At 39.0% G+C, this 24,948-nt stretch overlaps 1 protein-coding gene and 1 pseudogene across 9 annotated transcripts in view; both read right to left on the bottom strand.

Moving 5' to 3' along the window:
• Cd226 (CD226 molecule) overlaps positions 1–24,948 on the bottom strand; it is a 152,036-nt gene that overhangs the window by 105,611 nt on the left and 21,477 nt on the right. The window lies entirely within an intron of this gene.
• On the bottom strand, positions 10,766–12,430 carry LOC102007959 (annotated as a pseudogene).

The following is a 24,948-nucleotide window of genomic DNA, read 5'->3' on the forward strand; positions in this document are numbered from 1 at the left end:
GGTATGACTCAAAACATTTATCATCTCAACAAGAAATAGTGATGTGTTTGCTTCATAAAGTAATACAAGAGGAATACATCTATAATTTGTAGGCTAGAGTTGAACCACAAAACAATATTTTCTGATGAGTCATTGAACAAAAGACTTTCAATTCATCTTTCATAAAAGTGAATAAATGATTCATCAACTGGAGTACAAGCCCACTAAGCACACGAATGCATGTTCTTTGTCCTCTTGTACAGGAGAGAAAAGTAGAAAAGATTTCCATACTCAATGTATGTATGCAGTAAGCCCTCATTGTATTCTCATCAGCTTGGCCTTAAGAGATGTTGAAATAACACTGCAACTCCAACTTTGTGATACGGCATTTTTTCTGACAGTCTCCATCCTTGTGAAGGGCACCCACACAGACCTGCTGGCACAAAGAGAAGCCAGTCTTGCCCTCTGTGTTTGCCCAGCCCTCGTCTTTGTCTTGACACTGCATCCTATCACTCTTCCCCTTCTGTCTGCCTGCATCTCTGCTTTCCCACTTGAATGGTTTCTTCTTATCACCTCTGCTCTCGGTGGTTATTACAAAGTTCTGCCATTGTTTTTCCTACTTATGCCCACCTCAGCTGGATCCATCCTGATAACATAGCCAGAGCAATTTCTATAAAACAAATCTGGTCCTCTGCACTCTGGTTTAAAATTCCATGCATCCCCCAAGTTTTTAGGACAAATTCATACTTTTTAGCACTATTCTCAGGACTGATAAAGCAGCTGTGACTCCCCCAAGCTCCAGCTTCAGGCCAGAGCTCATGTTTCCCCCAGCCTTCTTTACAGGCCCTGCAGTGACGCACACACTTGTTCACACCTCTGAAATCCATGAGACTCCTTTCCCTGGTGTCCCCTTCCTTTCCATCTCTATCCGCCTTCTGCTTCCAGCCTAGGGAGTCAGACGCTGCTTCTCCCATTAAGCTTCTCCACGCTCCTCCTCCCAGACTCTGTTATTTATTCACCCACCCATCCACCCTTTATGCTCTTCTTTTAACCTATATTTACCCGTGCATTCACAGTGCTGCTTGCAAGATATGTCTGTCATAAGGTTTGGGGCTTTTTAAATAAAGCAGAAGAGTGTATACGTTTTCCTACGCAATGTTACTTTGTTTAGTTAGTTTGGGCTCATTCTTCCAGTTTGCTGCTTTCATCATCCAGAACACTGGGCATGTCCAGAGTTAGGAATATGGATTCACCCTTAATTCTTCACTCAACTCGTTAAGGGAGGGAGTCATTGCAAAGGCCCGGTGATGGACTCTCCCAACTATTAATGTAGTGATCTTCATCATTCGAGGGACCGGTGGGGAGGGTGGAGAAGGGGCATATGGGTGGTTTGATAGGATAATCCTCTGACGAGGATTAAAAGTTTCATAATTGCCAAAATTCCCAAGATTTAACCCTTGAAACAGAGTCAGGTGCTGGCTAAGTGGGACAGCACAGGACAGTATCAGGGGACATCTGTGCACAAACTGAGGAACCAAAAGGGCACACCCAGCCCGAGGCTGCCCTGCACCGCAAACTGAGCTGAGCTCATCTCAATTAAACCACCGAACCCTTAACAGGCTACCGTGAAAGGATTTGTGAGGCAAAATTTACAGGCGATAAAGATGAATAAGATCTACCCCTTTCCAGAAAGATGTCACCAGAAAGTCACTTGCTGTAATCACAAACTCAGTTTGAAAAGATTTAGTGGCAGAGGAAGATGACTGTCATTTAGAGGGCAACCAAAAAAGGGTGTGAGTCTCTGAATCAGCACTGGAGAAAGCCAGGTACTCTGAGGCAGGCGCAAAAGATAACATTTGATACTGGAAGTAGATGAAAAGAGAGTCTAGCTGGACAAAGATTTAGGGTCCGCAGAGGTATGGTGAGGGAAAACCAGGCCACTCCTGGATCCCAGCACCCTACCTCCTACTCTAGACCCCAAGTATACTCCATTTGGGGAGAGAATCAGACTAAAGGAGGGAACCCACGCTTCGGTGGGAGACTGGCTGATAAACAGACCCAAAAAATCACTCTCACCTGCTTACCAGGCACAGTGAGCGAGATTCTTGGAAGCTGCAGATTCAGAGAAGCTGAAAGCAGAATAGTTTATGGGACAACAAAGCCTCGCAATCAAGTTCTGAAAACAATCCAGCACCTGTGAACAGTGGGACTTCAGGAAGACAGAAGACTTGCCCGACACAGAAAAAGGTGAGTCCCCAGGTCCCCCAACATGCAACAGGACTGCCGTGCCCATGGGGCATTCAGGGTGCTATCCATAGTTGCTGCCGGACCCCCACATAGGCAAGGAGACCCAGAACTGTACCAAGAAGATGGATCAGAAAGTGGAGCTGGGGAGGCCCATGAGTGGAAAGATGGAGACTGATGCCTGGTCAGAGGGCTTCTGGGGCTGGACTAGGCAAAAGGCTTGCAGAACCTCCGGGAGGTCCTATCCCTTAAGCACAGAGCAGCTACACACCATGAGCTGTAGGCACTGGAGTGAGGGGTGGGGCGCAGCTATGGATTGCATCCCTGGAGACGCAGAGAAGAGGAGGGTGACTCCTTGGAGTCACAACAGAGCAGGCACTCTCTTATCATTTCCCCAATCACGAGAAAGACTTGAGATGGCATGAAGACAGATCTACCACCCACTACCCCCTGCTGGCAAAGGGGCCCTCTGCTGAGAGGTCTTAAGACAGAGATAGATGGATATGTGCAGGCACAGGGAGGAGGAACCACAACTGGCCGGAAGTCTTCCCTTCAGGCAAGGAAAGCCTGTGGGGAAGACACGGAGATGACCACAGTATTTGTCAGGCAGTGAAGTAAGCAGGAGTCGGAGGTCACTGGTGAGAGTCAGTGGAGAATGGACAAATGAGAGCTGGCCAAACTACAACGCATGAACTCACTCCCAAATCGAATGAAGCAAGTGGATCTTGAGACTGACAAAGGCCTGAAGTTGGCAATGCCTAGGGCACAACTTGCAGCCAGGAGCTGGGTCCAGAAGAATCAGCAGCTGTCACCACTTCAGGCAAGCCAGTGGTCCACAGCAAGACTGTGAGGCGTCTCACAAGCTCACCATGACTTAAGCGTAGAAGGGGCTGTGTGGATGCTCTGATCATGCTATGAGGGATTTTTAATTTTTTTCTCTTCTTGGTTGTTTTTTGCAGGGCTGTCTTGGTTGTTTTGTTTTGTTTCTGATTCTTGCTTCTTAGTTGGTATTGTGATTTTTTATTTTACTGTATTCTTTAAGCTGTTTCCCTTCATCCTACCCCCTATTTCAGTCTTTCTTTTATTTCTTCACTTTCTTCCTTATTCTGTTTTCTCTTCCCTTCCTCATTTGCTTGCCTCCTTGCTGTCCGCTCCATCCTGTTCACCTTTCACATGATATATGTGCAAGAAGGGCATGTTTATGTGTGCAAGAGAAAAAGGATTAACCAGTGCTATAACCCACACAGTCCCACTCAATAGCATGCTGGGGTAGTCCTTAACTAAACTGTGGTTAAAGTATCCAAACAAAACTAACTGCAAGTATATTTACAGGTTCTGACAATCTCACAGCCTCCCTCCATCTCTAAATAAACTCTCGCCCATCTGCCTGCCTCATACCTCCTACATAAATATTCTCTCTAGCCTCTAACTCTAACTACAAATATGATTCCAACAGAGTTTGACCTTCTGAGTATTTTCCACCTAATCATATTTCTTTTTTCTTTCTCTTCCCAACAGTACTTCCCACTTCTCTTATTTTTCACTCCATCCTGCATATTCAGTTGCACCACAAGTAACAGTATAATACAGACTGGTAGGGGCGCTGAGAAAATGTTGAAGTTATCAAAACAAGTTTTAATGCTTATGATTAATATATGGTTGGATTTGTAATACTGTTATAACCAATAGAAACTCTCTCCTTATAACACAGTGACTAGGGCCAACCTAATTACATTGCATAGGTTGATGTGGTAGACAGTACCTCTTCACATCACTGGAAATCAGAACCTCACTGAAGAGATCTTCATACCAACAAGTACTGTTCGCTTCATTTTTCCTCACCCTCAGCATACATACACAAAAATGGTCCACAAAGAACAAGGCAACAAAATGCCTCTGAGATTTCCAGCTCTCCCAAAGCATATCCAAGGGGCACCAATAGAGAGGAAATAAATACCAAATAGCTGAAGAGCATGCACTGATTAAAGAGGAAGTGAAGGATATTGGCAAACTCAAAGATGACCAAGTAGCAAACCAACCGGAACAAACTAACTGATCAATGAGATTGTGGAAGAAACAAATACAAAATTAAAGGAACTGAGCAAAATTATACCCCAAAAATGAGTGACGAATTTACCAAAGAAATATATTTCATGAAAAGGTGAGAAACAGAAATTCTAGATGTAAAGAATTCTATTGAATATATGAACAACAGGAATGATCAATGTAAGGAAGGAGTCTCAGACCCCAAGAACAAAATGGAAACACAGGATATAATCAGAAATACCTTAAAATGACAAGAGGACAAGGAAAATTCATCCAACATCTACTAGACAATGGTAAGAAGACGAGAGAAAAAAATAAAAGAAATAAGGATAGGAAAGAAAGAAGTTAAATTATCATAATTGGCACATGTCATGATACTGTACATAGAAAACTCAAAAACTCCACCAAAAGACTTTTAGATTTAATAACTAAATTCAGGAGTGTACTGGATACAAAGTTAACACTCAAAAATCAATAGCATTCCTGTACATCAATAACAAACTCACTGAGACAGAAATTAGGGAAACAACACCTTTAGCCACAGCATCAAAAAACAAAAACCACTTAGGAATCAAATTAATGAAGGAAATATAAGTCCTCTACATTGAAAACTACAGTACTCTGAAAAAGTAGATTAAAAAAGGCATCAGAAAATGGAAAGATATCTCTTGGTCTTGAGTAGGAAGAATCAATATAATGAAAATGGCCATACTTGCAAAATGATTATATAGATTTAATTCAATCCCGATCAATATTCAAACAGCATATCTCATAGAATTAGAGAGAACAATCTTAAAATTCATTTGGAATCAGAACAGACCTAGAATAAAAAAGGAAATTCTGGGCACTAAAGGCAAGGCAAGGGGCATCACAATTCCTGACTTGAAATATTACAGAGTTTCTATAAAGAAAACTGACCTGAGGATCAAGGGAACAGCTTAAAAGATGCAGAAACAACTCCAGACATACTCAGCTACCCTACCTTTGATAAAGTTTGACACACATGTTCACTGGAACAAAGATAGCCTCTTTAATAAACGGTGCTGGAAAAACTGGTTTTCTACATGCTGAAGATTAAAACGAGACCCATAACTTTTTCTTGAGACAGGGTCTGGTTATATAGGTCAGTCTGGCCTTGAACTCACAGCAATCCTCCTGCCTCAGCCTCCTGAGTGCTGAGATAACAGGTGTGCACCACCACATCCACCTTGTACTAAACTAAAATTGAAATGGATCAAAGATCTAAATATTAAAATAGAAACACTACATCTTCAGGAAGATAGAATAGGTAAATCTCTTGAAGACATAGGTGTAAGCAAAGATTTTACGAGCAAAACCCCAATAGCATAGGAACTATCACAAAGAATTGACAACTGAGATTTCATCCTATTAAAAAGCTTTTGCACAGTGAGAGAAACCACTAGCAAAGTGAACAGACAATGCACAGTGTGGGAAAAAATTTTTGCCAGCTATTCCTCAGATGAAGGATTAATATCTAGAATATATTTTTTAAAAAACTAAAAAAATCATACCTCTCAAATTTAAAAGTTCAATCCAAAAATAGGCATCTGAAATGAATAGAAGCTTCCCAGATGAAGAAGTGCAAACAACAAATAAATATATGAAAGCATGTTTGACATCACTGGTCATTCTAGGAATGCAAATCAAAATAACACTGAGATTCCATCTCACCCCTGAAAAAATGGCTATTATCAAGAAATCAACAATAACAAATGCTGGCAGGGCTGGTGGGGAAAAAGGAAAACTTCTCCATTGTGAGTGGATATGTAGACTAGTATAACCTCTGTGGAAATCAGTGTGGAGAAAACTAGGACAAGAGGTTCCATTCGATCTATATAGTCCCCTTCTTGGTATCTTCCCAACAGGATTAAAAACATCATACTATAGCAATATATGCACACCCATGTTTATAGTTGCACAGTTTGTAATAGTTAAATCTGGCAAACAGCCCAAGTGCCCATCCACTGATGAATGGCTAAGGAAAGTGTGGTTTTTTTTTTTATACAATGGATTACTCCTCTCCCATAAAGAAGGATAAGCTTAAGATCTTTCTATCTAAATGGATGTACCTTACAGACATACTCTTACATGAAATAAGTTAGACACACATGTGTAAATACCTCATTGTTTCTCTGAGGTGAAAAACTGAAAGTGTAAATAAGAACCAAAATGTATAACAGATATTGTGAAATAGGAAGAAAATGTTCAAATGGGAAGGGGAGCTAGTGATGGGGGAGGGGAAAAGAAAGGAAAGGAAAAGAAAAAAGATGAGAAAGGAAGGAAAATGGAAACAAAGCTTTTTAAAAAAAGGATAGAAAGGGGTTGAGGGGATGGGAGAGGAATAGGAACAAAAAGAATAAAAATGATGCACAGGTACAAATTCCCTAGGATGAGTGTGATCATAATGTGTACCTAAAATGTAAAAATAAAAGTAGCTAATTAAAAAAAGAAGACTAACCCGACACTAATCAGAGTTAAGGAGAAATTAGAGAACAGCACAAATGGAATTAAAAGCAGTTTACAGAAAAATTATAGCAGAGATTTTTTCAGGCATGGAGAAAAAACTGAACATATATTGTCAACTTTACAGAATGCCAGAAAATTACAAAAATAAAGCTTCCGATGACACATTATAGTCAAAATCCCAGAAGTCCAACACAAGGACAGAATCTTAAAAGCTGTCAGATAAAAGCAAACTTATAAACACATTGGGATTACATCAGATTTTTAAACACAGAATTTAACACATTCCCAATGGTGGTACATGCCTGACTATCTCACGCTGGCTGACAGGACAGTCATGTATGCACCACTGGTGGTTCAGGCCAGCAGGAGTATAACAGGTTCAGATCAGAGCCACCTGGCAGTGAGACACGGATCATGGGCCCCTTGCCAATGTGTTAAAGATGAGTGGAACATGGGGTAAAGTGCTTAAAATTCTAAAAAAAAAAATTCAACACTGACGAATATACCTTGCAAACCTATCAAAACTGATGGGGAAATAAGCCCATTCCAAGACAAAAACACCTCAAGAAATTTAGGTACATAAAACTAGCACTCCACAAACTACTCAAGAATATCCTAGACAGCGGCAATGTAGTCAACAAAGATAAAAAGTCAGAAGGAATGAATTCATCAAGCAAGGCAAGTAGTTAAGCAAAAAAAAAAAAAAAAAAAAAAAAAAAAAAAAAAGAAAGAAAAAGAAGGGATCAACAGTAGGAAGAGAAGACAATAATGGAAATAGAGAAAATGGGTTCCTGCTCGCATCATTGACCTGGAGCTGCAGCAACTGGCAGAGGAGAGTCCCAGACGGGGTCCTACTGCCTCCACGGATGGGACTCAGGGACCTGAAACTGGCGGGAACTCCAGGGACGCAGTAGAACCCCGGCTAAAGCACACACGATGGACAAGTGGGACTAGAGGTATGGAAGAGTCTGAAGCAACAGCAATGATACAAATCAGCAGGTGGTAAGTTAGGTGAACCAGCCTTGTGTTTGGGGACAAAGACACATGGAATAGAAGTGGGCAGGTAGGACCTTCTTTTCTTTTCTCTTCTTTTCTTTTCTTTTCTTTCTTTTCTTTTTCCTTTACTTTGCTTTTCCCTTTTCTTTCCTTTATTCTTTTTAAAATGGCTGGGGAGAACTCCAGCCACAGAAAACTAATCCCATCCCCTAGATCCAGTAACAAAGATCAGACCAAACCCAGCACAAATCCACCTGCAATCTTGGATAGAGTACACATTCTGGAGTCAGACTCGGAACAACTACAGAATGGTAGACACTAGAGGAATTGCACTGCTATTAATTTTTGTCTGATGGGTTTTCCTCTTGGTAGTCAGCTGGGTTAGTGTGTTTGTTTTTTGCCTTTTTCTCTTTGCTTGTTTGTTTGTTTGAATAGAGATTAATTTGTTACTTTTTGGTTCACAAAAGTACCTAATAATGCTTCTATTTGCTGCTTATAAAAGAGTATTAATTTACATTAAAAAATTTTTAAATCTGACATAAGTTCCTGCAGACACAAAGAAGGGGGAAATGAGATCTTTTCCCTCCCTGCTTCTAGACATTATTACACAGACTCAAAGAATATTCCATGGGATCCTGAAGTCAAAAAACAAAAGAAAACAACAACAACCCAAAACCACAGTGCCTTGTCTTCTGCACTGAGATGTGGGACATTTTAGTGTTGCTAAGTAAATTTAAATATAGTCACAATGACATCACAATTTACAAACACATATACCAGAGGTAAGAGTCAATGGGGGAGGGGAGGGGCTGGGGATTTAGCTCAGTGGCACAGCGCCTGCCTGGCAAGCTCAAGGTTGTGAGTTCAATTCCCGGTACCAAAAAAAAAAACAACAAAAAAAAAAAAACAAGAAAACAAAACAAAACAAAACAATGGGGGAGGGGTACCCAAATGTTTTAGAATAAAGCTTTATTGAATCAGTTATATGAAATAAATTTATTTTCTAGGTAGTCCAGTAACATAATGAATTTGTGGAGAAAACACAGATCTATAAACACTGCCCAGCAAGTGACACAAACACAATGGATTTCCAAAATCTTTAAATTTGACTTAAATCCAAAATCTAGCTGGTATAGATTATCAATCTATATACTCATCATACTAACTCTAGAACTTATTTTTTTCTTTATCTTTCACAACAGCATTCCAAACACATAAAATTAATACCAGTTAGCCTCTCTTTAAATTCTAAAGGCAGTAGAACAAACTCTATGTACTTCACAGGCCTGCACAGTTGTGCCTGATTTTTTTGTAAAACAAAATTAACCTGATTCTAGGTCTTTGGCAAGAGTATAAAAGTCATAAAATGTTAGCGTGATTTTAACACATTACGGAAATACACTTGAAGAGTGCTCAATGCATATTACATGGACCACCTTAAATCAAAGGCTTCATCATTTATCCCACTTTCCCACACTCTCACGGTCTCTCACACCTCCTACAAGGTATGATCCTAAACCAGAGACTTTAGTACTATTCCAAAGAATATATGCGTATTTACATAAATATTTCTTTTAAAATAATGTTTAAAAGTTTTAGTACAGAAAAGCTAGTTTCAGCAAGGAAACATTTTTCCTTTTCAAGATTATACACCTGCATGTAAGAAGGTGATTTCCTTCACATTTAGTTTTCCACAGTAACAAAATAAATTTCTTATACATGGCATTTAAACTAACAGAGAAAATTAGAATGGAAAGTTACATGTAACTTTTTATACTGTGAAGTGACCTCTTTAAACATATTCAAAATACACTGCTGATGATTTAAATATAGCACAACTTCAGCTCAGTTAGAAGAGCGGTATGCTGAATGATCTGTTAAACCAAACATGTTAAAATAATAAACTACCATTCGTTGAGTTTTATAGGGAATTATAATATATCATTAAAATATGCAATTTTCTTGCCATGATGTTTCTATAATGCATTTTTTCTAAAGTTAAAACCCATGCAGAAAAAAATAAGTGATAACTTCAAACTCATTCAACAGTTTGCTACTTTATGAGTATGTAATAAAGTCCTGTATTTAATTTTATACACATTATGCATTGTTATATTTTTCTTGAAAGAATTCAACTTTCAATGTCACAATTAGTATGTGTTTAAACACATGAGGACATTTTCTTGATGTTATTACTAGCTGCAAATACATTCTTCTATAATAATGCACTTTCAGATTTCATTTAAAAGACAGTCGGAACCTTTCTAAAGGCCTAAGATAATATTTACAAAGGGAACAGAGCACAAAAGTCAAGAAACCCTCTTGTTTCAGAACATGAACACAATCTCACAGGACTCTTATTTGATCAAACTTTGGACAAGAAAAGTTTAGTCCTACTCTTTTAGATGCTAACATAGTTTTATTGATATGGATTTTCAAACCTGTCTAGATCCAACAGGGTGTAAAATATATAGCCTTATGATTATAAAAGCAACTGATTATACTCACAGAAAAACAATGTATACCACGCATTTAATCAGAAAAGAAAAATGAGAACATATTTTTCATGTTTGATATCGCTCAATAACTTCAGAATAAAGTAAAAATAGTTTGGCTATAGTTTTAATAAAACTAAAATCCATTAAAACTGGGGAAAAAATCAAACATTTAAGAATCAAGTACCTACCAACTTAGCTAGTACTCTTTCCAAATAAATTCTTTCTATTGCACTATTAGAATTATATGTTAAGGCATTTTAATTAATATGTACCAGAATTGCAGAGTTACACTGGTCAGTGTTTCTATTTCCCTATTCTTGCCTTTATCCTATCTCTTTCTTTCCATGGACAAAAATGTTAAATCATAGTATTGGTGGCTCTTTAGACAGCTTTGAGCTGGCATACAACAATATGTTCACTAGATTTTACGAACATTAACATTAAAATGTTACATGTTTTACTCCACACACTAATCTGAGATGGTTTAATGTCCTTACAAAAGGTGAGATGATTTAAGTACATTTTACATGTTGTGCATTTAGACCACCAAATGCATAGATATTCTAATACAAAACTCTTGGTCTTCAGTATCTCATAGTGCTGGATGCTCTGAAGTATGACAGAAACTTGTAACACAGATTTACTACAAAGTGCCAGATATCTCTTGCCATTTGTGACCTTGCAATAAAAATGCACCAGATAAGGATCACAAGGATAGTATTGAAATCATGATGTATGTTCCGCAACTTGTTCAAATGTTTTCTACCTGCAGGGAGGCCAGCTATTTCTTCATTCGAAGCATATTTCTTAGTTCCCATGCAGCAGTTTTCTATATATTCTGTCCTGTGTAATTGTCATCAATCAATATTGAAGGTCTTTTTATCTTCAGGGTTTAGTTGATTCATTAACATATTGACATTATCAGGATTCCAAACCCAAGAATTACTTGTGAAATATTCAAGAAATACCATAGCTTTGTGAAGACAAGTTATTGTTTTCATCATCCAATAAATAATGTATTTACTGCTACTCTTCTTAGCATGCTTTCTGACCTGTGAGCAAGATCAAGCAATAGTGCAGGTACGGTATGTCTGACACCCTTCCAATAATGTAACAACAGGTTGTTGGAATAGAACTTGAAGGAATGAGTTACATAATACTCGACTTCACCCCAGTGGAAAGGATTAGTGCTGCCTGTTGTATAATTACACACCATAATGTTTCTTGGTCTATTAACTCCGGACTACCAGGGTGCCTCCAGACTTGTGTTGACAACTACATCTACAGTAATAAGATCTGCAAGGGCTTTGTTGGAGGCATTGTTGGAGGCACCCATTGTTCAAAGAATTCCTTTTCCTGCTGCAATAAAGAGGCCATTTGGTCCATTATAATTATCAATCCATCCAGGAAAGAGTTCTTTCCAAGTGGCACCAACAAATGATGGCCTTACAATCGTCACATTTACCTTTGCTCCTTTTTGCTGCACAATGTATTCTGCCTATGATTTGTGTATATGTATGTATTAGGTCTGTCTCCTATTAATTTTGGTGTGATATCATTGAGTAGGCCATCATCCATCCATTCTAAAGGACCAATAAGCTTCTTGGGATCTACAGGAAGTAGATAGACTGCTTCATCAATATGCTTTCAACTGCAGGAGGCATATGCTGTTGAGACATGCATGAACACTTCCAGATTCTTTGTGTGTTGTGCAAGAAGAAAAGCTGTCGTGTAGCAATCACATTTAACTGAACAGCATCTTTCAAATTTTAATTAACCTGTACTGTAGCTGCACAGTGAAATAAAATATTGGTAGAATATATGATGACTTTTTATCTTCTTTACTAAGAGTCAGTTTAGGCTGGGTGAGTTTACTGTTGATTGCTACAATTTTCTCTCTAAAATCTGGATTTTCATCTCTCAATCTGTCAAAGAACTCAGTAAAACCACATACACCTTCTCAGAGGAAATTATGATACTTTAGCTGAGATCTTGTCACCAAAGACTTCTTCCACTCACTCCTGGGGTGTCTGTTCAGCTTTCTGCCTTACCAAACCATATACCAAATTCACCTTAGGACAAGACCTCAGCAACTTTTCCAGAAGTACTTTTCCTAGAAAACCAGTAGCTCCTGTGAGAAGAACATTCTTTCCTTCACAGTATTCTGGGATTTAAACCATTTTGACCCTTACCAACTTTATATGGTCTCCCACCCCAACCCATGCCCAGGCTATACAACCGAACGTCAGGCCCCTCACCACATTGCCCTGGCTGTCCAGGATCCAGGAGGGCAGCAGTGAGGCCATGCCATGCAGGGACAATCATGGCCAAGGTTTTGGTGATTTTTGTTTTTGTTTTTCCCCCCCTTTTTTTTTACTCTCTGTTCTGTTTTGCCCTACTTTGTTATTCTTTCTGTATGTTTGCTGTGTTTTTTTCTGTGTATGATTATTTTGGTTTTTTTCTTTTTCCTCCCTTTTTCTCTTTCTTTTTTTATTTGAAATACTATTTTTCTTTAAGATAAAAGAATGAAAATGTATTAACAAACACAGAGAAAAGAAAGAAAGAAGGGGAAATATGTATATATGCATACACAGGATAGCTAAGATAGTTGTACTATGGATTTCTATTGTTTCATTGAAAAGAACAGCTAATGTTTAATTGTTTGAGCAATCTTACATACCTATATTTGCTTATCTGAGTAACCAATGTGAAGATATCAATATGCAATACAACAACCACTGTTAATTTCCTGTTACCTTATCTGAAATTCTGTATTACTTGTATTGTTCTTGTGTTACTTTTTTCTTCCTTTTATTTCCCTTTTCTACCTTCTTTTCTCTGTTGTTCATGATTTAAGCCTCTAAACTTTCTCGTTGTATTCTTCCACTTGTCCTCTTCCTCTCTTTCATCAACTATGTCACTTGATTTTATGAGTTTTTCCTGTGAGTAAACACTATCTCTTCTCTTTCTGGTTTACATAAATTCTCCCAGGCTTTCTCTTCCAATTCCTCCCTTTTGTATCCTACAACTGCCCAAAGCTTGGACAATACATCATCCTATGCACACCACACTTGTGCCTACTATACTTAACCTCACCCACGTCTCCATCCTGCCCCTATCCCTCTTAAAGCCCCCATAACAGGGTACAATCACTCTAATAAGTGTAAAAACATTGCATACAAGTTCCTGATGTAAGTTGGATTATATTATGTAACTACAGAACTTGCTCCTATGGATAAAGAAATCAGGCTAATAGTTAACACAGTCTGTCAGTAGCTAGGCTGTATTTAAGTCAATGGCTATTGCTTAATTGTACTACATTAATTAGATGCCAAACCTGTTATAATCAGTTTTTCTGCCCTGTATGACAACACTGCAACTACAAAGGGTCTAACCATTACCATAGGCCAGTACCAAAGGAATAGACCACAAGTCAAATTGATAGCAACTCCACATTCTTAATATATTGGGATGGTAGGATCATGGGATAGGCATAAAGACCAAGAATCACCTACAGCAAGAAGATAACCTTAGGAATAGACACCTCCTAAGAAAGCCTAAACACTAGGGATAAAACTATCTAGCATAAGAAATCTACAAGCATCAACACAGAAAACAAAATAAAATAAAAATAGAAAATGACAAGAGGAAGAAGCAAAATGCAAACTCAAACAACCAGACAATCCAGGACAAGTCCAGAGCACAAAGAGATAGAGGAAATCAGAAACCAACCACCGGAAATCTCTGAAATGATCACAGCAGAACTGAAAAAAACTAATAGAAGAGGCCATAGAAAAAATAACATCTAAGGTGCAAAACGAAATGAAAATCAAAATGAAAGACACTATCACAGACACAGATTTTTTTTAAAAAGAGGAACTTAGGAAAATGATGGAAATCATGAATGCCCAACATAGCCAAGAAATGGAATCAGTGGAACAGATTCGAACAGAAATCCAGGAGATTAAAAACTCCATTGAAATTATACACAATGGATTGAATGAAGGTGAGGATAGAACATCAGACCTAGAGGACAGGAATGTGACTAGTGACCAAAAAAAAAGTAAGTTCAAGTAATACTGCTGCTTATTATTGTCAATTAAATTTTAGTGGAACACACAGACACACACACACATATACAAACATACACACACACACCTCACGCATGTTCACCACTCTCATCTGGTCTTCTAAGCCTTTACACAAGTGGACCCATCTGCTGAAATCTTCAAAACCCTGAAATCCTCAAAACCCACATTCATGCTGGACACCTCCTTGAATGTAATTTCCATGACATCTCCTCTGACACTGAGGGTGCAAGTTTGGCCTTCTCATTTCTCCACTGTGACCTTTTTTTTTTAGAGATTTAACATCTCTTATTTTGCCATCTGTTTGGTAATAGCTCTGGGCAAAGAATGGCTTCTTAATCAAAGAAAGGACTATTTTTTAACTTCCCTATCCAGTGTCATCAATATGGTGATAGTCCCTCGCCACAGCCAGGGGTTGTGATTGGTGTGCATGGGCTCAAGTGTCATGTGCCTAGAGGACTCATGAGACCTTACCTTGTCTCTAATTATCTTTTTTTGTTTTTTTTGTTTTTGTTTTTTTGGTTTTTCTCCGGTACCGGGAACCAAACTCACGACCTTGTGCTTGTCAGGCAGGCACTTTTGCCGCTGAGCTAAATCCCCAGCCCCTCTACTTATCTTATGTGAACATAAGTGACTGCTCTGCTCCTTAGTCAATTTAAGTAATTATAAATCAAATTTAAAGACAAAAATTTACATACTCCAGATTTTATTCATGAGCTATCTCTATAGGTTTTTTTTTAATCTTATTCTCCCTAGAGAGGTCCAGATTTTTTATGAGCTTTTTTTTTTTTTTTGCTTTAGTTTAGGTTTTATTTTCATTTTGAAATATTGGCTTGTTTTTCTAGGCATTTTTTGGTTGGTTTGTTTTTGTGGAAATTTTTTAAAAAGCTCCTGTTTCTGTCTTTGGTAACTATAATTAAGGGAACATTAATAATCCTCCCTGTTTTATTATTAATATTATTAAACTGATCACACAAAATCCCCCCATAGCAAATGGTCAGCTACCACTTACTAAATGGTTCACTGAGATGTATACAAGGCAAAAATGTAAATATTCTGAAGGTTTTCATGATAGGACTGGTGAGGCAGAAAGACAATATTTTCACTAAAAAGAAAGTATTTCTAAATATCTTCTATTATAATAATAGAATTAGGCTGGGGATACAGCTCAGTGGCACAAGCACCTGCCTACCAAGTGCAAGGTCCTAAGTTTGATTCCCAGTACCAAAAAAATAATAATAGAATTATATCTATTATAAGAAATAATACCTACTATAAGAAATGAGAAATAATTTCAGAAGCAAGAACTAAGGTTTTATGTTAGCCACTTTCCTGGTGCTATCACACAATATATGACATCCACAACTTAAAGAGAAGAGGTTTAATTTAGCTCATGATTTGGGGGGATTGAGTCCATGGTCAGATGGCTTTATAACAGAAATATCATGGTGAAGTGCATGCAGAAACAAAGATGCTTAGCTCATAGTGGTTGGTAAGCAGAACAGGGGAACAGTGCCAGACAGGAAGGGAGTAGGGATCAGATAGAGACCTCCAGGACCAACCCAGACATACCCAGATGTGTGATTACTATTCCCCTAGATAGCTCTCAAGACAATCAAGTTGACAGTCTACCTTAAATATCACATCCCACCCACTGTCAGTCAGTGTGCAAGCACATCTCTCTACTGTGCTTCATCTCCAAATAAATAAGTCATAATTCCACCTAATAAGACACTGAAACAATAATTCCCCACCCAAAGCCTCAACAGTCCCAACATTGCTAAAGAGTCCATATCAAAGTCTCCTCTGAGACTCAAGGTAAGCTCTTAGCTATAAATCTCTATAAAAAATAAAAAACAAGTAATATAATTACAAAGTGTAATGGCAAAGGGTAAACAGTCCCATTCTGAAATGGAGGACTAGAACAGAAAAGAAAGGACCAAAACAAGACCAAAACCCAGTAGGCAAACATTAAATCTTATTGTTCCATGACTGACATGTGGGCACATGGTGATGACACATAAGTTCCCCAGGTCCTAGGAAGCACAAGCCTATGGCCTTGCTACTTACCATCCATATGACCTCTCTAAGGCTGGCTCCCCTTGCTGCTTGTGGCTTTCCTCAGCAGAGGTTCCATGTTCATGGCATCTCCAACTTACTATGGTCTCTATTGCATCTTCAGCTTCATTCTCACAGCTTCATGACTAACCTCTCAGGGTTCCTTGCCCAGGCCTTCCTTTAATATCTAGGTGGAAGTCTTCATTACTCCACATTCCTGCATTCTGCATGCCTAAAATACCATGTGGATGAGGCCAAGTCTGCTGTCAGTGGGAACAGTAGCCAGGCCCCTTGGGCCATGTCTGCAGTGGCCTCTAAGTTCCTGGATGGCAGCACTCACAGATACATTTCCCTAGACAGATCTGAGTGATCAGAAAGTCCTGAGGCTCTCTTCTCAAACTAGTCTTTTAAAGAAGTTTACAAACCTTTTGTACCTTTAAGCCCATCATAGTGTGGTCTAACCAATTCCTCAGATGCTTCCCAGTTGTCTTTCCTGTTCTCCTGATGCAAAACACTTCAATTTGTTGGCTGTAATCTTTTCACTGTACCTGTGTCAAAAAGTAGCCAGTAGCACCCATGCCACAGGCTGAATGTAAGGATGCCTTGAAAGTTTCCCTGCCAGATTAATTATTCCACACCCTTAATCAGTCTCCCACAAAATCTGAGGACATAGGCATAATTTAAACATTTTCTTTTTGCGAGAATATAACATGTGTATTCTCCAGTCCACTTCCTAATTGAAACCTCCTGAGCCTGGCATTTCTTTATATTCCTATCAGCATTCAGGTTTTCTGAGTTCCAACCAGAATCTCACATCAACCTCTGCTTACAGCATTCAAGAATTCTCTAGCCTATGTCTCCAAACCTTCTAAACTCCAGCCATATACCAGTTCTAAAGGCTTCTGAATTTCATGATCAGGTACAGTCACAGCAATAATCCCACTTGTCTGGAACCAATTTTCTGTATTAGTCATTCTCTGATCACTGAGATACAGTACTTCACACAATTTAAAGGAGAGGTTTAATTCAGCTCACAGTTTCAGGGAATTCAGTCCATGCTTGACAGGGTCCAAGGCAGGAACACTATGATGGAAAAGCATGGTGGAGCACAACAGCTTAGTTCATGATTGCTTGAAAGCAAACCAGGAGTACTGTGCCAGAGAGGAATGGGTGAGAGACCATACATAGACTCCAAGGTTATGCCTCCATTACCCACCCAGACATGCCTAAAACTGTGTTTTTCTAATCCCATGGGCAGCTCCCAAGTCAGCTGGATTGACAATCCTCCTTCAATGTCACAGGTCTTGAGTATTTGGTGAATGTCTATAATATTTTACATGAAAACCAACTTGGATAATTAGAATAACTAATATTGAATAACCTAAGACCCAACTTAGAAACGCTAGATTCAAGAGACACTAGGATCATCTAATCATCTCTCTAATAAACCCAGAAAGTCTAAACTGGGATGCTCAATATGGGTGACACCTATGATTAAGTATGGGAAAAGGTTAATCAACAAAAATCAATGGACAATTATACCTTCAAAACTTAGAAAAAAAAAAGATACAGCATCATTTATAGAGGATAGCTTAGCTCAGATGTAAATAACAACTGCTGGTGAAACCTCAAAATTGTCCAAGTAGAAATTAGCATCTTGTGCTGTGCTATAGGCCACAATAGCCAAAACCACAGATTTAAAGGAAATATGCAAAATGGGACATACAGAAAAATTGAAGAAGGGGAGAGTGGTAGGCTACTTAAGTTACTTGCATTCTGTTTTGAATTTCTGCCTGGAAAAAGCCATGAATTCACTTATTACTGGTTACTGAATCCACAGGGATAAAAATACATAGAATTTTATATTGCATTGTGAAGTGAAATAGATGCAAAAATCATTGCTTTGAAGCACCACTCATGATCAAATGACTAAAGGCAATTCTGACTAAAAAGGCAAAGTCAAAAAAAGTTCACTGGAAATTTTGCAAGATTGCAAATGGAAACTATAATAAAATGCAAATAATTTGGCTAAAAAGAATAAAAAGTAAAATTAAAAAGGTTTAAAAAAAATCCCATAAGGAAATCCCAAGAAACTCAAAAACATATTTTTGAAAGCTTATGGGAAATATATTCTAACAGATCTAAAGGGCCTGGTACTTGAAACAAAAGCCCTTAAGGTTGATGGTAAAGTCAGTGTGCCACAGGCAGACAAAGGTATCACTGAGAAAAGAGAAAAGGACCATTCAGTGGGGAAGAATTATAAAGCCCAGAGGTAAAAATAAGTAACAAGGGCAAAAGAATATTTGAAAAATAACTTACAAAAGGCTCTAAAGTAAATGCTGAAAATTTTTTCAATACAATAAGAGGAAGTGAGTGAAGGAAAGTTTAAAACATTTAAAAACAGTATAGGCAACAAACATTACCCAAAGAAAGGCCATTTAGGGAATTTTTTGGTTTCATTTTCATGGAGGAAACTATTGCAAATTCCCAAATTTTCCACTAAAAAAAAAAAAAAAAAAAAATCAGGTAGCAAGTATTACTTCATTTAAATGAGGAGCCCTGGATCTAACTTATGAACTAGACAAAATTATCTGACTGGAACAGAAAACCTCCATTCCCCCTGCTCTTCAGGTGAAACCAGCCAACTTGTGTGGCACAATACACACCTGGTGTTTGCCAGTGGCCACCATATTTCAGAACGTGTGTCCATTCAGTGGGCATCAGGTAACAAGGGGCACTCTAGAAGGTCATAAAATTAAAGCCAATGAATGAATCTCATGGTTTTGTCTAGAAAGTTGGGAGATGTTGTCTCTGGTGCTTAGTGCATAGGCGAATACAATCGAGAATGGGTACTGCAATATGATCTCACAAAGGAAAAGACAGCCTCACTTACCTCCTAGCATTTCCTGTGGAAATAATCTCACGGCAGAGGAGAACCAAACAATACAACTCAAATTTTCAAACTCTATTCTCCATTTTTTTATTCGCATATGCCCAAAGCCTTCAAACTGGCTTTTACATTTTCCATACTGTTCAATACTGGATGTCACGCTTGATGTCTCTTTCCTTTCATACTCATCCAATCTAGTTGGATCCTGTCAATTCTACTTTCTAAATTTGTCTCAAACATGTACCATGCTCTTCATGCTTATTGCCCCTACTCCAGTCCAAATTTTCATTCTCTCCCACTTATATTTCTAAAATAGACTCTGTCTAGCCTCTTTCACTCCACTCTTGGTTGTATTTGAATTAGTTCTTCACAAGGCAATCAGTCTGATACCCTCTGCTATTCAAAACCCTCTGTAAACATGTATGATGTGCTACACACTTTTATCACCACCCAGGAGAATACTACTCACTTCCTGGAAGGTGCTCACAAAAGGAAGCTCTATTCCACTTAAGTGTGTACAGAATTAATACATTTCTTATGTACCTATCAGGGTTCATGCAGATGATTTTCTATGGCAGAGTCATTCCCCCAGACAATCTTGTGTCGCTTTTTAATCCATGTTCAAAATACAAAGCCCTATGGCCAACAATGTTGAATGGAAACAGAGTGAGAGACATCTGATGGTATTTATTTGCAAACAGCACAGATACCGATCTGAGTGAATAAACAGAGGCTGCCACAACATGGCACCCACAGACTGGGTGGCTTACAAAACTGACATTAATTGTTTCACAGTTCTGGAGGCTAGAGATCCAAAATCACATGCCAGTAAAGTTAACTTCTTTTGAGGCCTCTTCCTTTAGCTTCTTTAGTTTTCTTTAGAAATCTGTATTCACTCTATGCCTTCATATATGCCCCAATCTCCCATAAGGACACCAGTCATGTTCAGTTAGGTCTACCCCACTGACTTCATTTTAACTTATACCTCTTTAAAATCTGTACCTCCAAACATCCACATTCTGAGATATTGGTAGCTAGAACTTCAACGTAGGAATTGGGGAGACACAATTCACCCATTGCAGCCTCCTGACTAAGCTTGCCTGTACATTGCCTGGCTTCTGACTCCATTTCTAAAATCCTGCCTCAACACTCTATACATTACAAATCACTTGCCTAATCAACATTCTTAATGGCTCTCCACTGCCTCAAGAATGAAGGTAAAAGATCTTAGAATGGTACGTATTTCTAGCACAAAGATGAAAGTAGAGAGAATCCTCCCTCACAATCTATAGACAATCTATCGACAATCTTTTGCAATCTATAGACTCATCACAATTCTCATCAAACTGACAATGAAATTATTCAAAGATTTTTGGGAAAAAAATCCCAAAATAGAAAAAAATCCCAAAATAGAAAATACAAATATCTAGAGCAAAAAGAGCAAAGCTGGAGGCATCGCAATCCCTGATTTCAAGGCATCCTGCAGAGCAATAATAATCAAAAGAGCATGGCATTGACATAAAAGCACATAGACCAATGGAACAGCATAGAAAACCCAGAAATAAACCCATGCATCCACAGCCAACTGATTCTGGACCAGGATGACAAAAATTTACACTGGAAAAAGGACATCCTCTTCAGTAAATGGTTCTCAGAGAACTGGACCTCCACAGGCAGAAATTGAAATCTGATCCTAGTCTTACTCTGTATACAAAGCAACATATACTAACCTTTGCTCTGGATTTCCCGAAGTGCCTAAGCACACCAGCCCCACTTTGCCTTTGTGCCATAGCATGATTTCCCGCTTCAACCCAGCAACTTTTAACCTTCCCTCTCTCAGAGTAAATTAAAGTGTCTTTTGGTCTCCAAAGCTTCCTGAAGTTCTTGCCCTTCTCCCCAGCACCATTCTTCCAAGGAGCGCATACATGTGCACCTCCTACCCTCCCGGCACCACCATCAACTGCTCTGGGCACCCTCATCTGACAAGCATCAAGTTCCAGAGGAATTACACTCGAGCCTGAGGTCAGGGACTGGGACGTTCCCATCTGCACTGCCAACATCATGCAGCTACCAGTACATGACGAAATCTGACATGTACTGAGAGATAGGAGGGAATGGTAAGAAGGAAGTAAAGAGCTGGAGCTCTCTTCTGTGAGGAGAGGAGGACAGTGGGGATTGGCCTACATCCCTGGCCCTTTTGTTATTTTTTACTTTGAGACAAGGTCTTGCTAAACTGTGTAGGCTCAGCCAGAACTTACAATCCGCTTGTCTCAGTCTCCTACAAAGCTGGGGTTATAGGCATGCATGCACCAACCTTCCCACCATAAGGGGGAGAGTTCTTGGTCAGGAGAGACACTGTGAAGGTCACACCAGGACCCTCCCCTGGAAGTAATACTTTGATCAGGACTGCAGATCAGGACCACAGGCCTCCTTTCTCCTTGCCTGCGTTCTCCTCTCCCAGATTTCTGCTTTCTCCACTCTTAATCATAGTACACACCGTTGCTAGGGTAATGGCTTCAAATCATGGCCAATATGTGACTTCCACTATTTGAAAACTTTACTAGCCACAAAGTCCAAGATCTGGATCTCCCATCTTCTGACCTTCTCCCAAGCCTCTAAGGAAATGTTTTTAGTGTGCTCCAAATTTAAGGACTGTTTCTCATAGACGTGAGGCTTCTTATGGTGGTTCTTCTAGCTGCACTTTCGGGCCTGCCATTCCTAATCCCCACCCATCCAAACCACACCCACACTTCCAGGCCAGGGTCTCCCACACTGTGCGACACTGCTAGAGAATGAGCTACAACGGAAGTCTCTGAACAAGTCTTCCGGGTGGCCCCTGAATACTCTTAGCCTCACTGGAGACTGTTCAGGTCTTGATTTTGCACTCCTTGAACTTTTAGTGATGAAAGACAACTGTCACCTCTTCCACTGATCTTTTCTACATCTGCTTTTCACCAGCACAGAAGAGGCTGCCAACCACAGTCTGTGGGATGTTTCCTCTGCAGCGTGCTGTGGGTGTGTGTGGGAGCTCAGGCTGTGTGTGGAGCACAGCTTCTTGCATGAGTCAGAGCTGGCGTCCTGTGGTTTTCAGGGTCCATCCAGATAAGCCAGTAACTGTGGAACCTGATCAGCCCACACACGGTGGGACTCCTCCCCCGGGCTGTCTGGACGTCAGAGTTCTTTACAATTCCTGTCTAAGACTGAAGGTTACAGTTAGTATTATTCTTTCGCACTGTTTCTCAGAACCTTCTCTGAGGATGAGCAAGGAGACATGAGCAACCTTCAAAAAATCTTACAAGAACATATGCCCATGGAAGGGTCACATTATCGACTGAAAGTATAACTGTAGTTTGTATTTTATAAAAGAACGACATGGGATTTTCAGTGTTCAAACAAACACGAAAATAACTGAAGAAAGGAGGCCCAAATAAATCTTCCTGCTTACCTGGAGTTTTGGGGCCCTATCTGTACACATTTTTCTAGAGCTAATGCTGTCCTGGGACAGGTTATTTAGCATTGATAAAAATGACTTGGTTTCTAAGCCGTGCTTTTTGTTGCTGGTTATGTTTGGTTTAGTTTTATAAGGAGTGGATATTGTCAGCAGGATGGCTTTTGCTGTCCTTTGAGAACACTGTAGGAGACTATTTCTGAAGACATAAAAGATTTTGAAACTGTTAAGAATTTTAAGACCATCAAGTCAACCCTTCAGGGATCAATGCAAAATTACTCCCTCAGGCAACATCTCTTCTACTTATTCTAGAATAGCTTTAATTAAATAACTCCACTGATGGGGCTGCTTGCACTTCCCTTGGGAGATTATTCACAATCAAATACATCTCAACCTGGGAAAATTCTCCTTGACTTCAGCTATTTAACCAAATTACTTTTTTATAAGCCATCTTCTTCATAATTTGTCCAGAGAGAAAGGCACACGTTTCATAGAAGCTTGCATCTCTGCCTGTATGTTAATTCACCCTCATTAGGTGTCCAGTTGTTATGTTCAGTGATATATATATATTTATCCCACACCTGAGAGAGGAATCCCATGGCAGCGGCAGGGCTCTGAGACAAAGCAAGTCAGGACCAAGCCTGGCTCAGGTTCCAACCACTGTTTTACTTTTGGATTCCTACTTACTTCGCCCTTGAGAAGAGCAGTGACCACAGCCTTGCTTTCTACTGCCCTTAAATGCATTTTATTATCTGTCTTCCCTATATCCTAGTTTATTTCATGAAGAAGTGAGATTTCTAAGCTTTTAAAATATTTCTGTTTCATCAGTTGACTGTTTCTTATCGGTAATATTGAATATCATTTCTCTTTAAATGAAAAATTGCTGACATGTAACATTTTACAGATTTTTAATTTCTATATATGTGAGTATAAACTAATGCACATAAATAAAATAGAAATTTTTAAAACATTTCTGAGTTTGCTAGGATGGACTTTAGGAGAGTTTATGGCTTTACTACCTAACAGTGGATTTGAATATCTTTTCTTCTTTTTTTGTATCACACTTTTTTAAAAATTAAAAACATCAGAGCTGTAGCCAAACATGGTAGATCACACCTGTAATCCTAGTACTCTAGGAGGATGAGGTAGGAGGATCATAAATTAGAGACCAGCCTGGGCAGTTTAGCAACTTAATGAGACCTATTTCAAAATAAAAATAATAAAAAGGCTTGGGGATGTAGTTCAACATAAAGCCCTGTGTTCAATTCCAAGTTATGGCAAAAAAAAAAAAAAAAAGACAAATTGCTATGCATCAGATGGTCAAAGCTGAATAAATCAACAATAGGATGAAATAAAAGTATACATATATAGGGGCCGGGGATTTAGTTCAGAGGCACAATGCCTGCCTGGCAAGCCTGAGGTCCTGAGTTAGATTCCCGGTACAAAAAAAAAAGTATACATCTATAAAAACACTAAGTTGAGCCCTCTAAACGTCTGTACTTTTAAAACAAAGCTTAATAATGCTCCATGAAATAAATCCCACATACATGCTTAAATATTGAATAGTTTCTCTTATATGAGAAATCCAAAATATAAATAATTTAAAGAGCAAAATAAAAGGAAGTAGGGAGATGGAGTGCTATCAGACGCGAAGGGGATGCAGAGACCGAGGGAGAGGGGAGAGACGGGAAGCTAAGGGCAGGGAGAGGACTAGAATGTGTGTGTGCACATACCAGCCCCCCACCATGACATACTCTTCAGGTACTGCAAACTTGTGCTACATAATAAACATTTTTAAAAGGAGAAAGAAGATTTGAAAATGAAGAAATACAACATCATTCAGGCAGGTGCTGCACCACTGAGCTATATCCTCAGCCCATAAAACGTCATGCAGAATGTCGAAAAGCAGAAAGTGAGTTAGCTTTGCAACAGAAGAACAACTTCCTCCATGACCTTGTTAAACCCTTTTAGAACTTTCTTTGACAGGCCCAAAGCCTTTAAGACCTCGTTCTTTGCTAACACACAAGGTAGTGTCATTTTCGTATTTGCTCTCTTCCTCTTGAATTCGGGATACGCAAAACAGAAGCTGAAATGAAAGTGTGCGAACATCTTCAGATAGATGGCAAAGTACGTTCGCATCATCTTTGTGGCTCCCTATGCCCTCTGTGGGTTTTTTAGTTTTATTTTATTCCATTAGGATTTTTTTTTTTTTTT

Source organism: Chinchilla lanigera, unplaced genomic scaffold (assembly GCF_000276665.1).
Source record: "Chinchilla lanigera isolate Chin_1 unplaced genomic scaffold, ChiLan1.0 scaffold00001, whole genome shotgun sequence".
Lineage (NCBI taxonomy): Eukaryota > Metazoa > Chordata > Mammalia > Rodentia > Chinchillidae > Chinchilla > Chinchilla lanigera.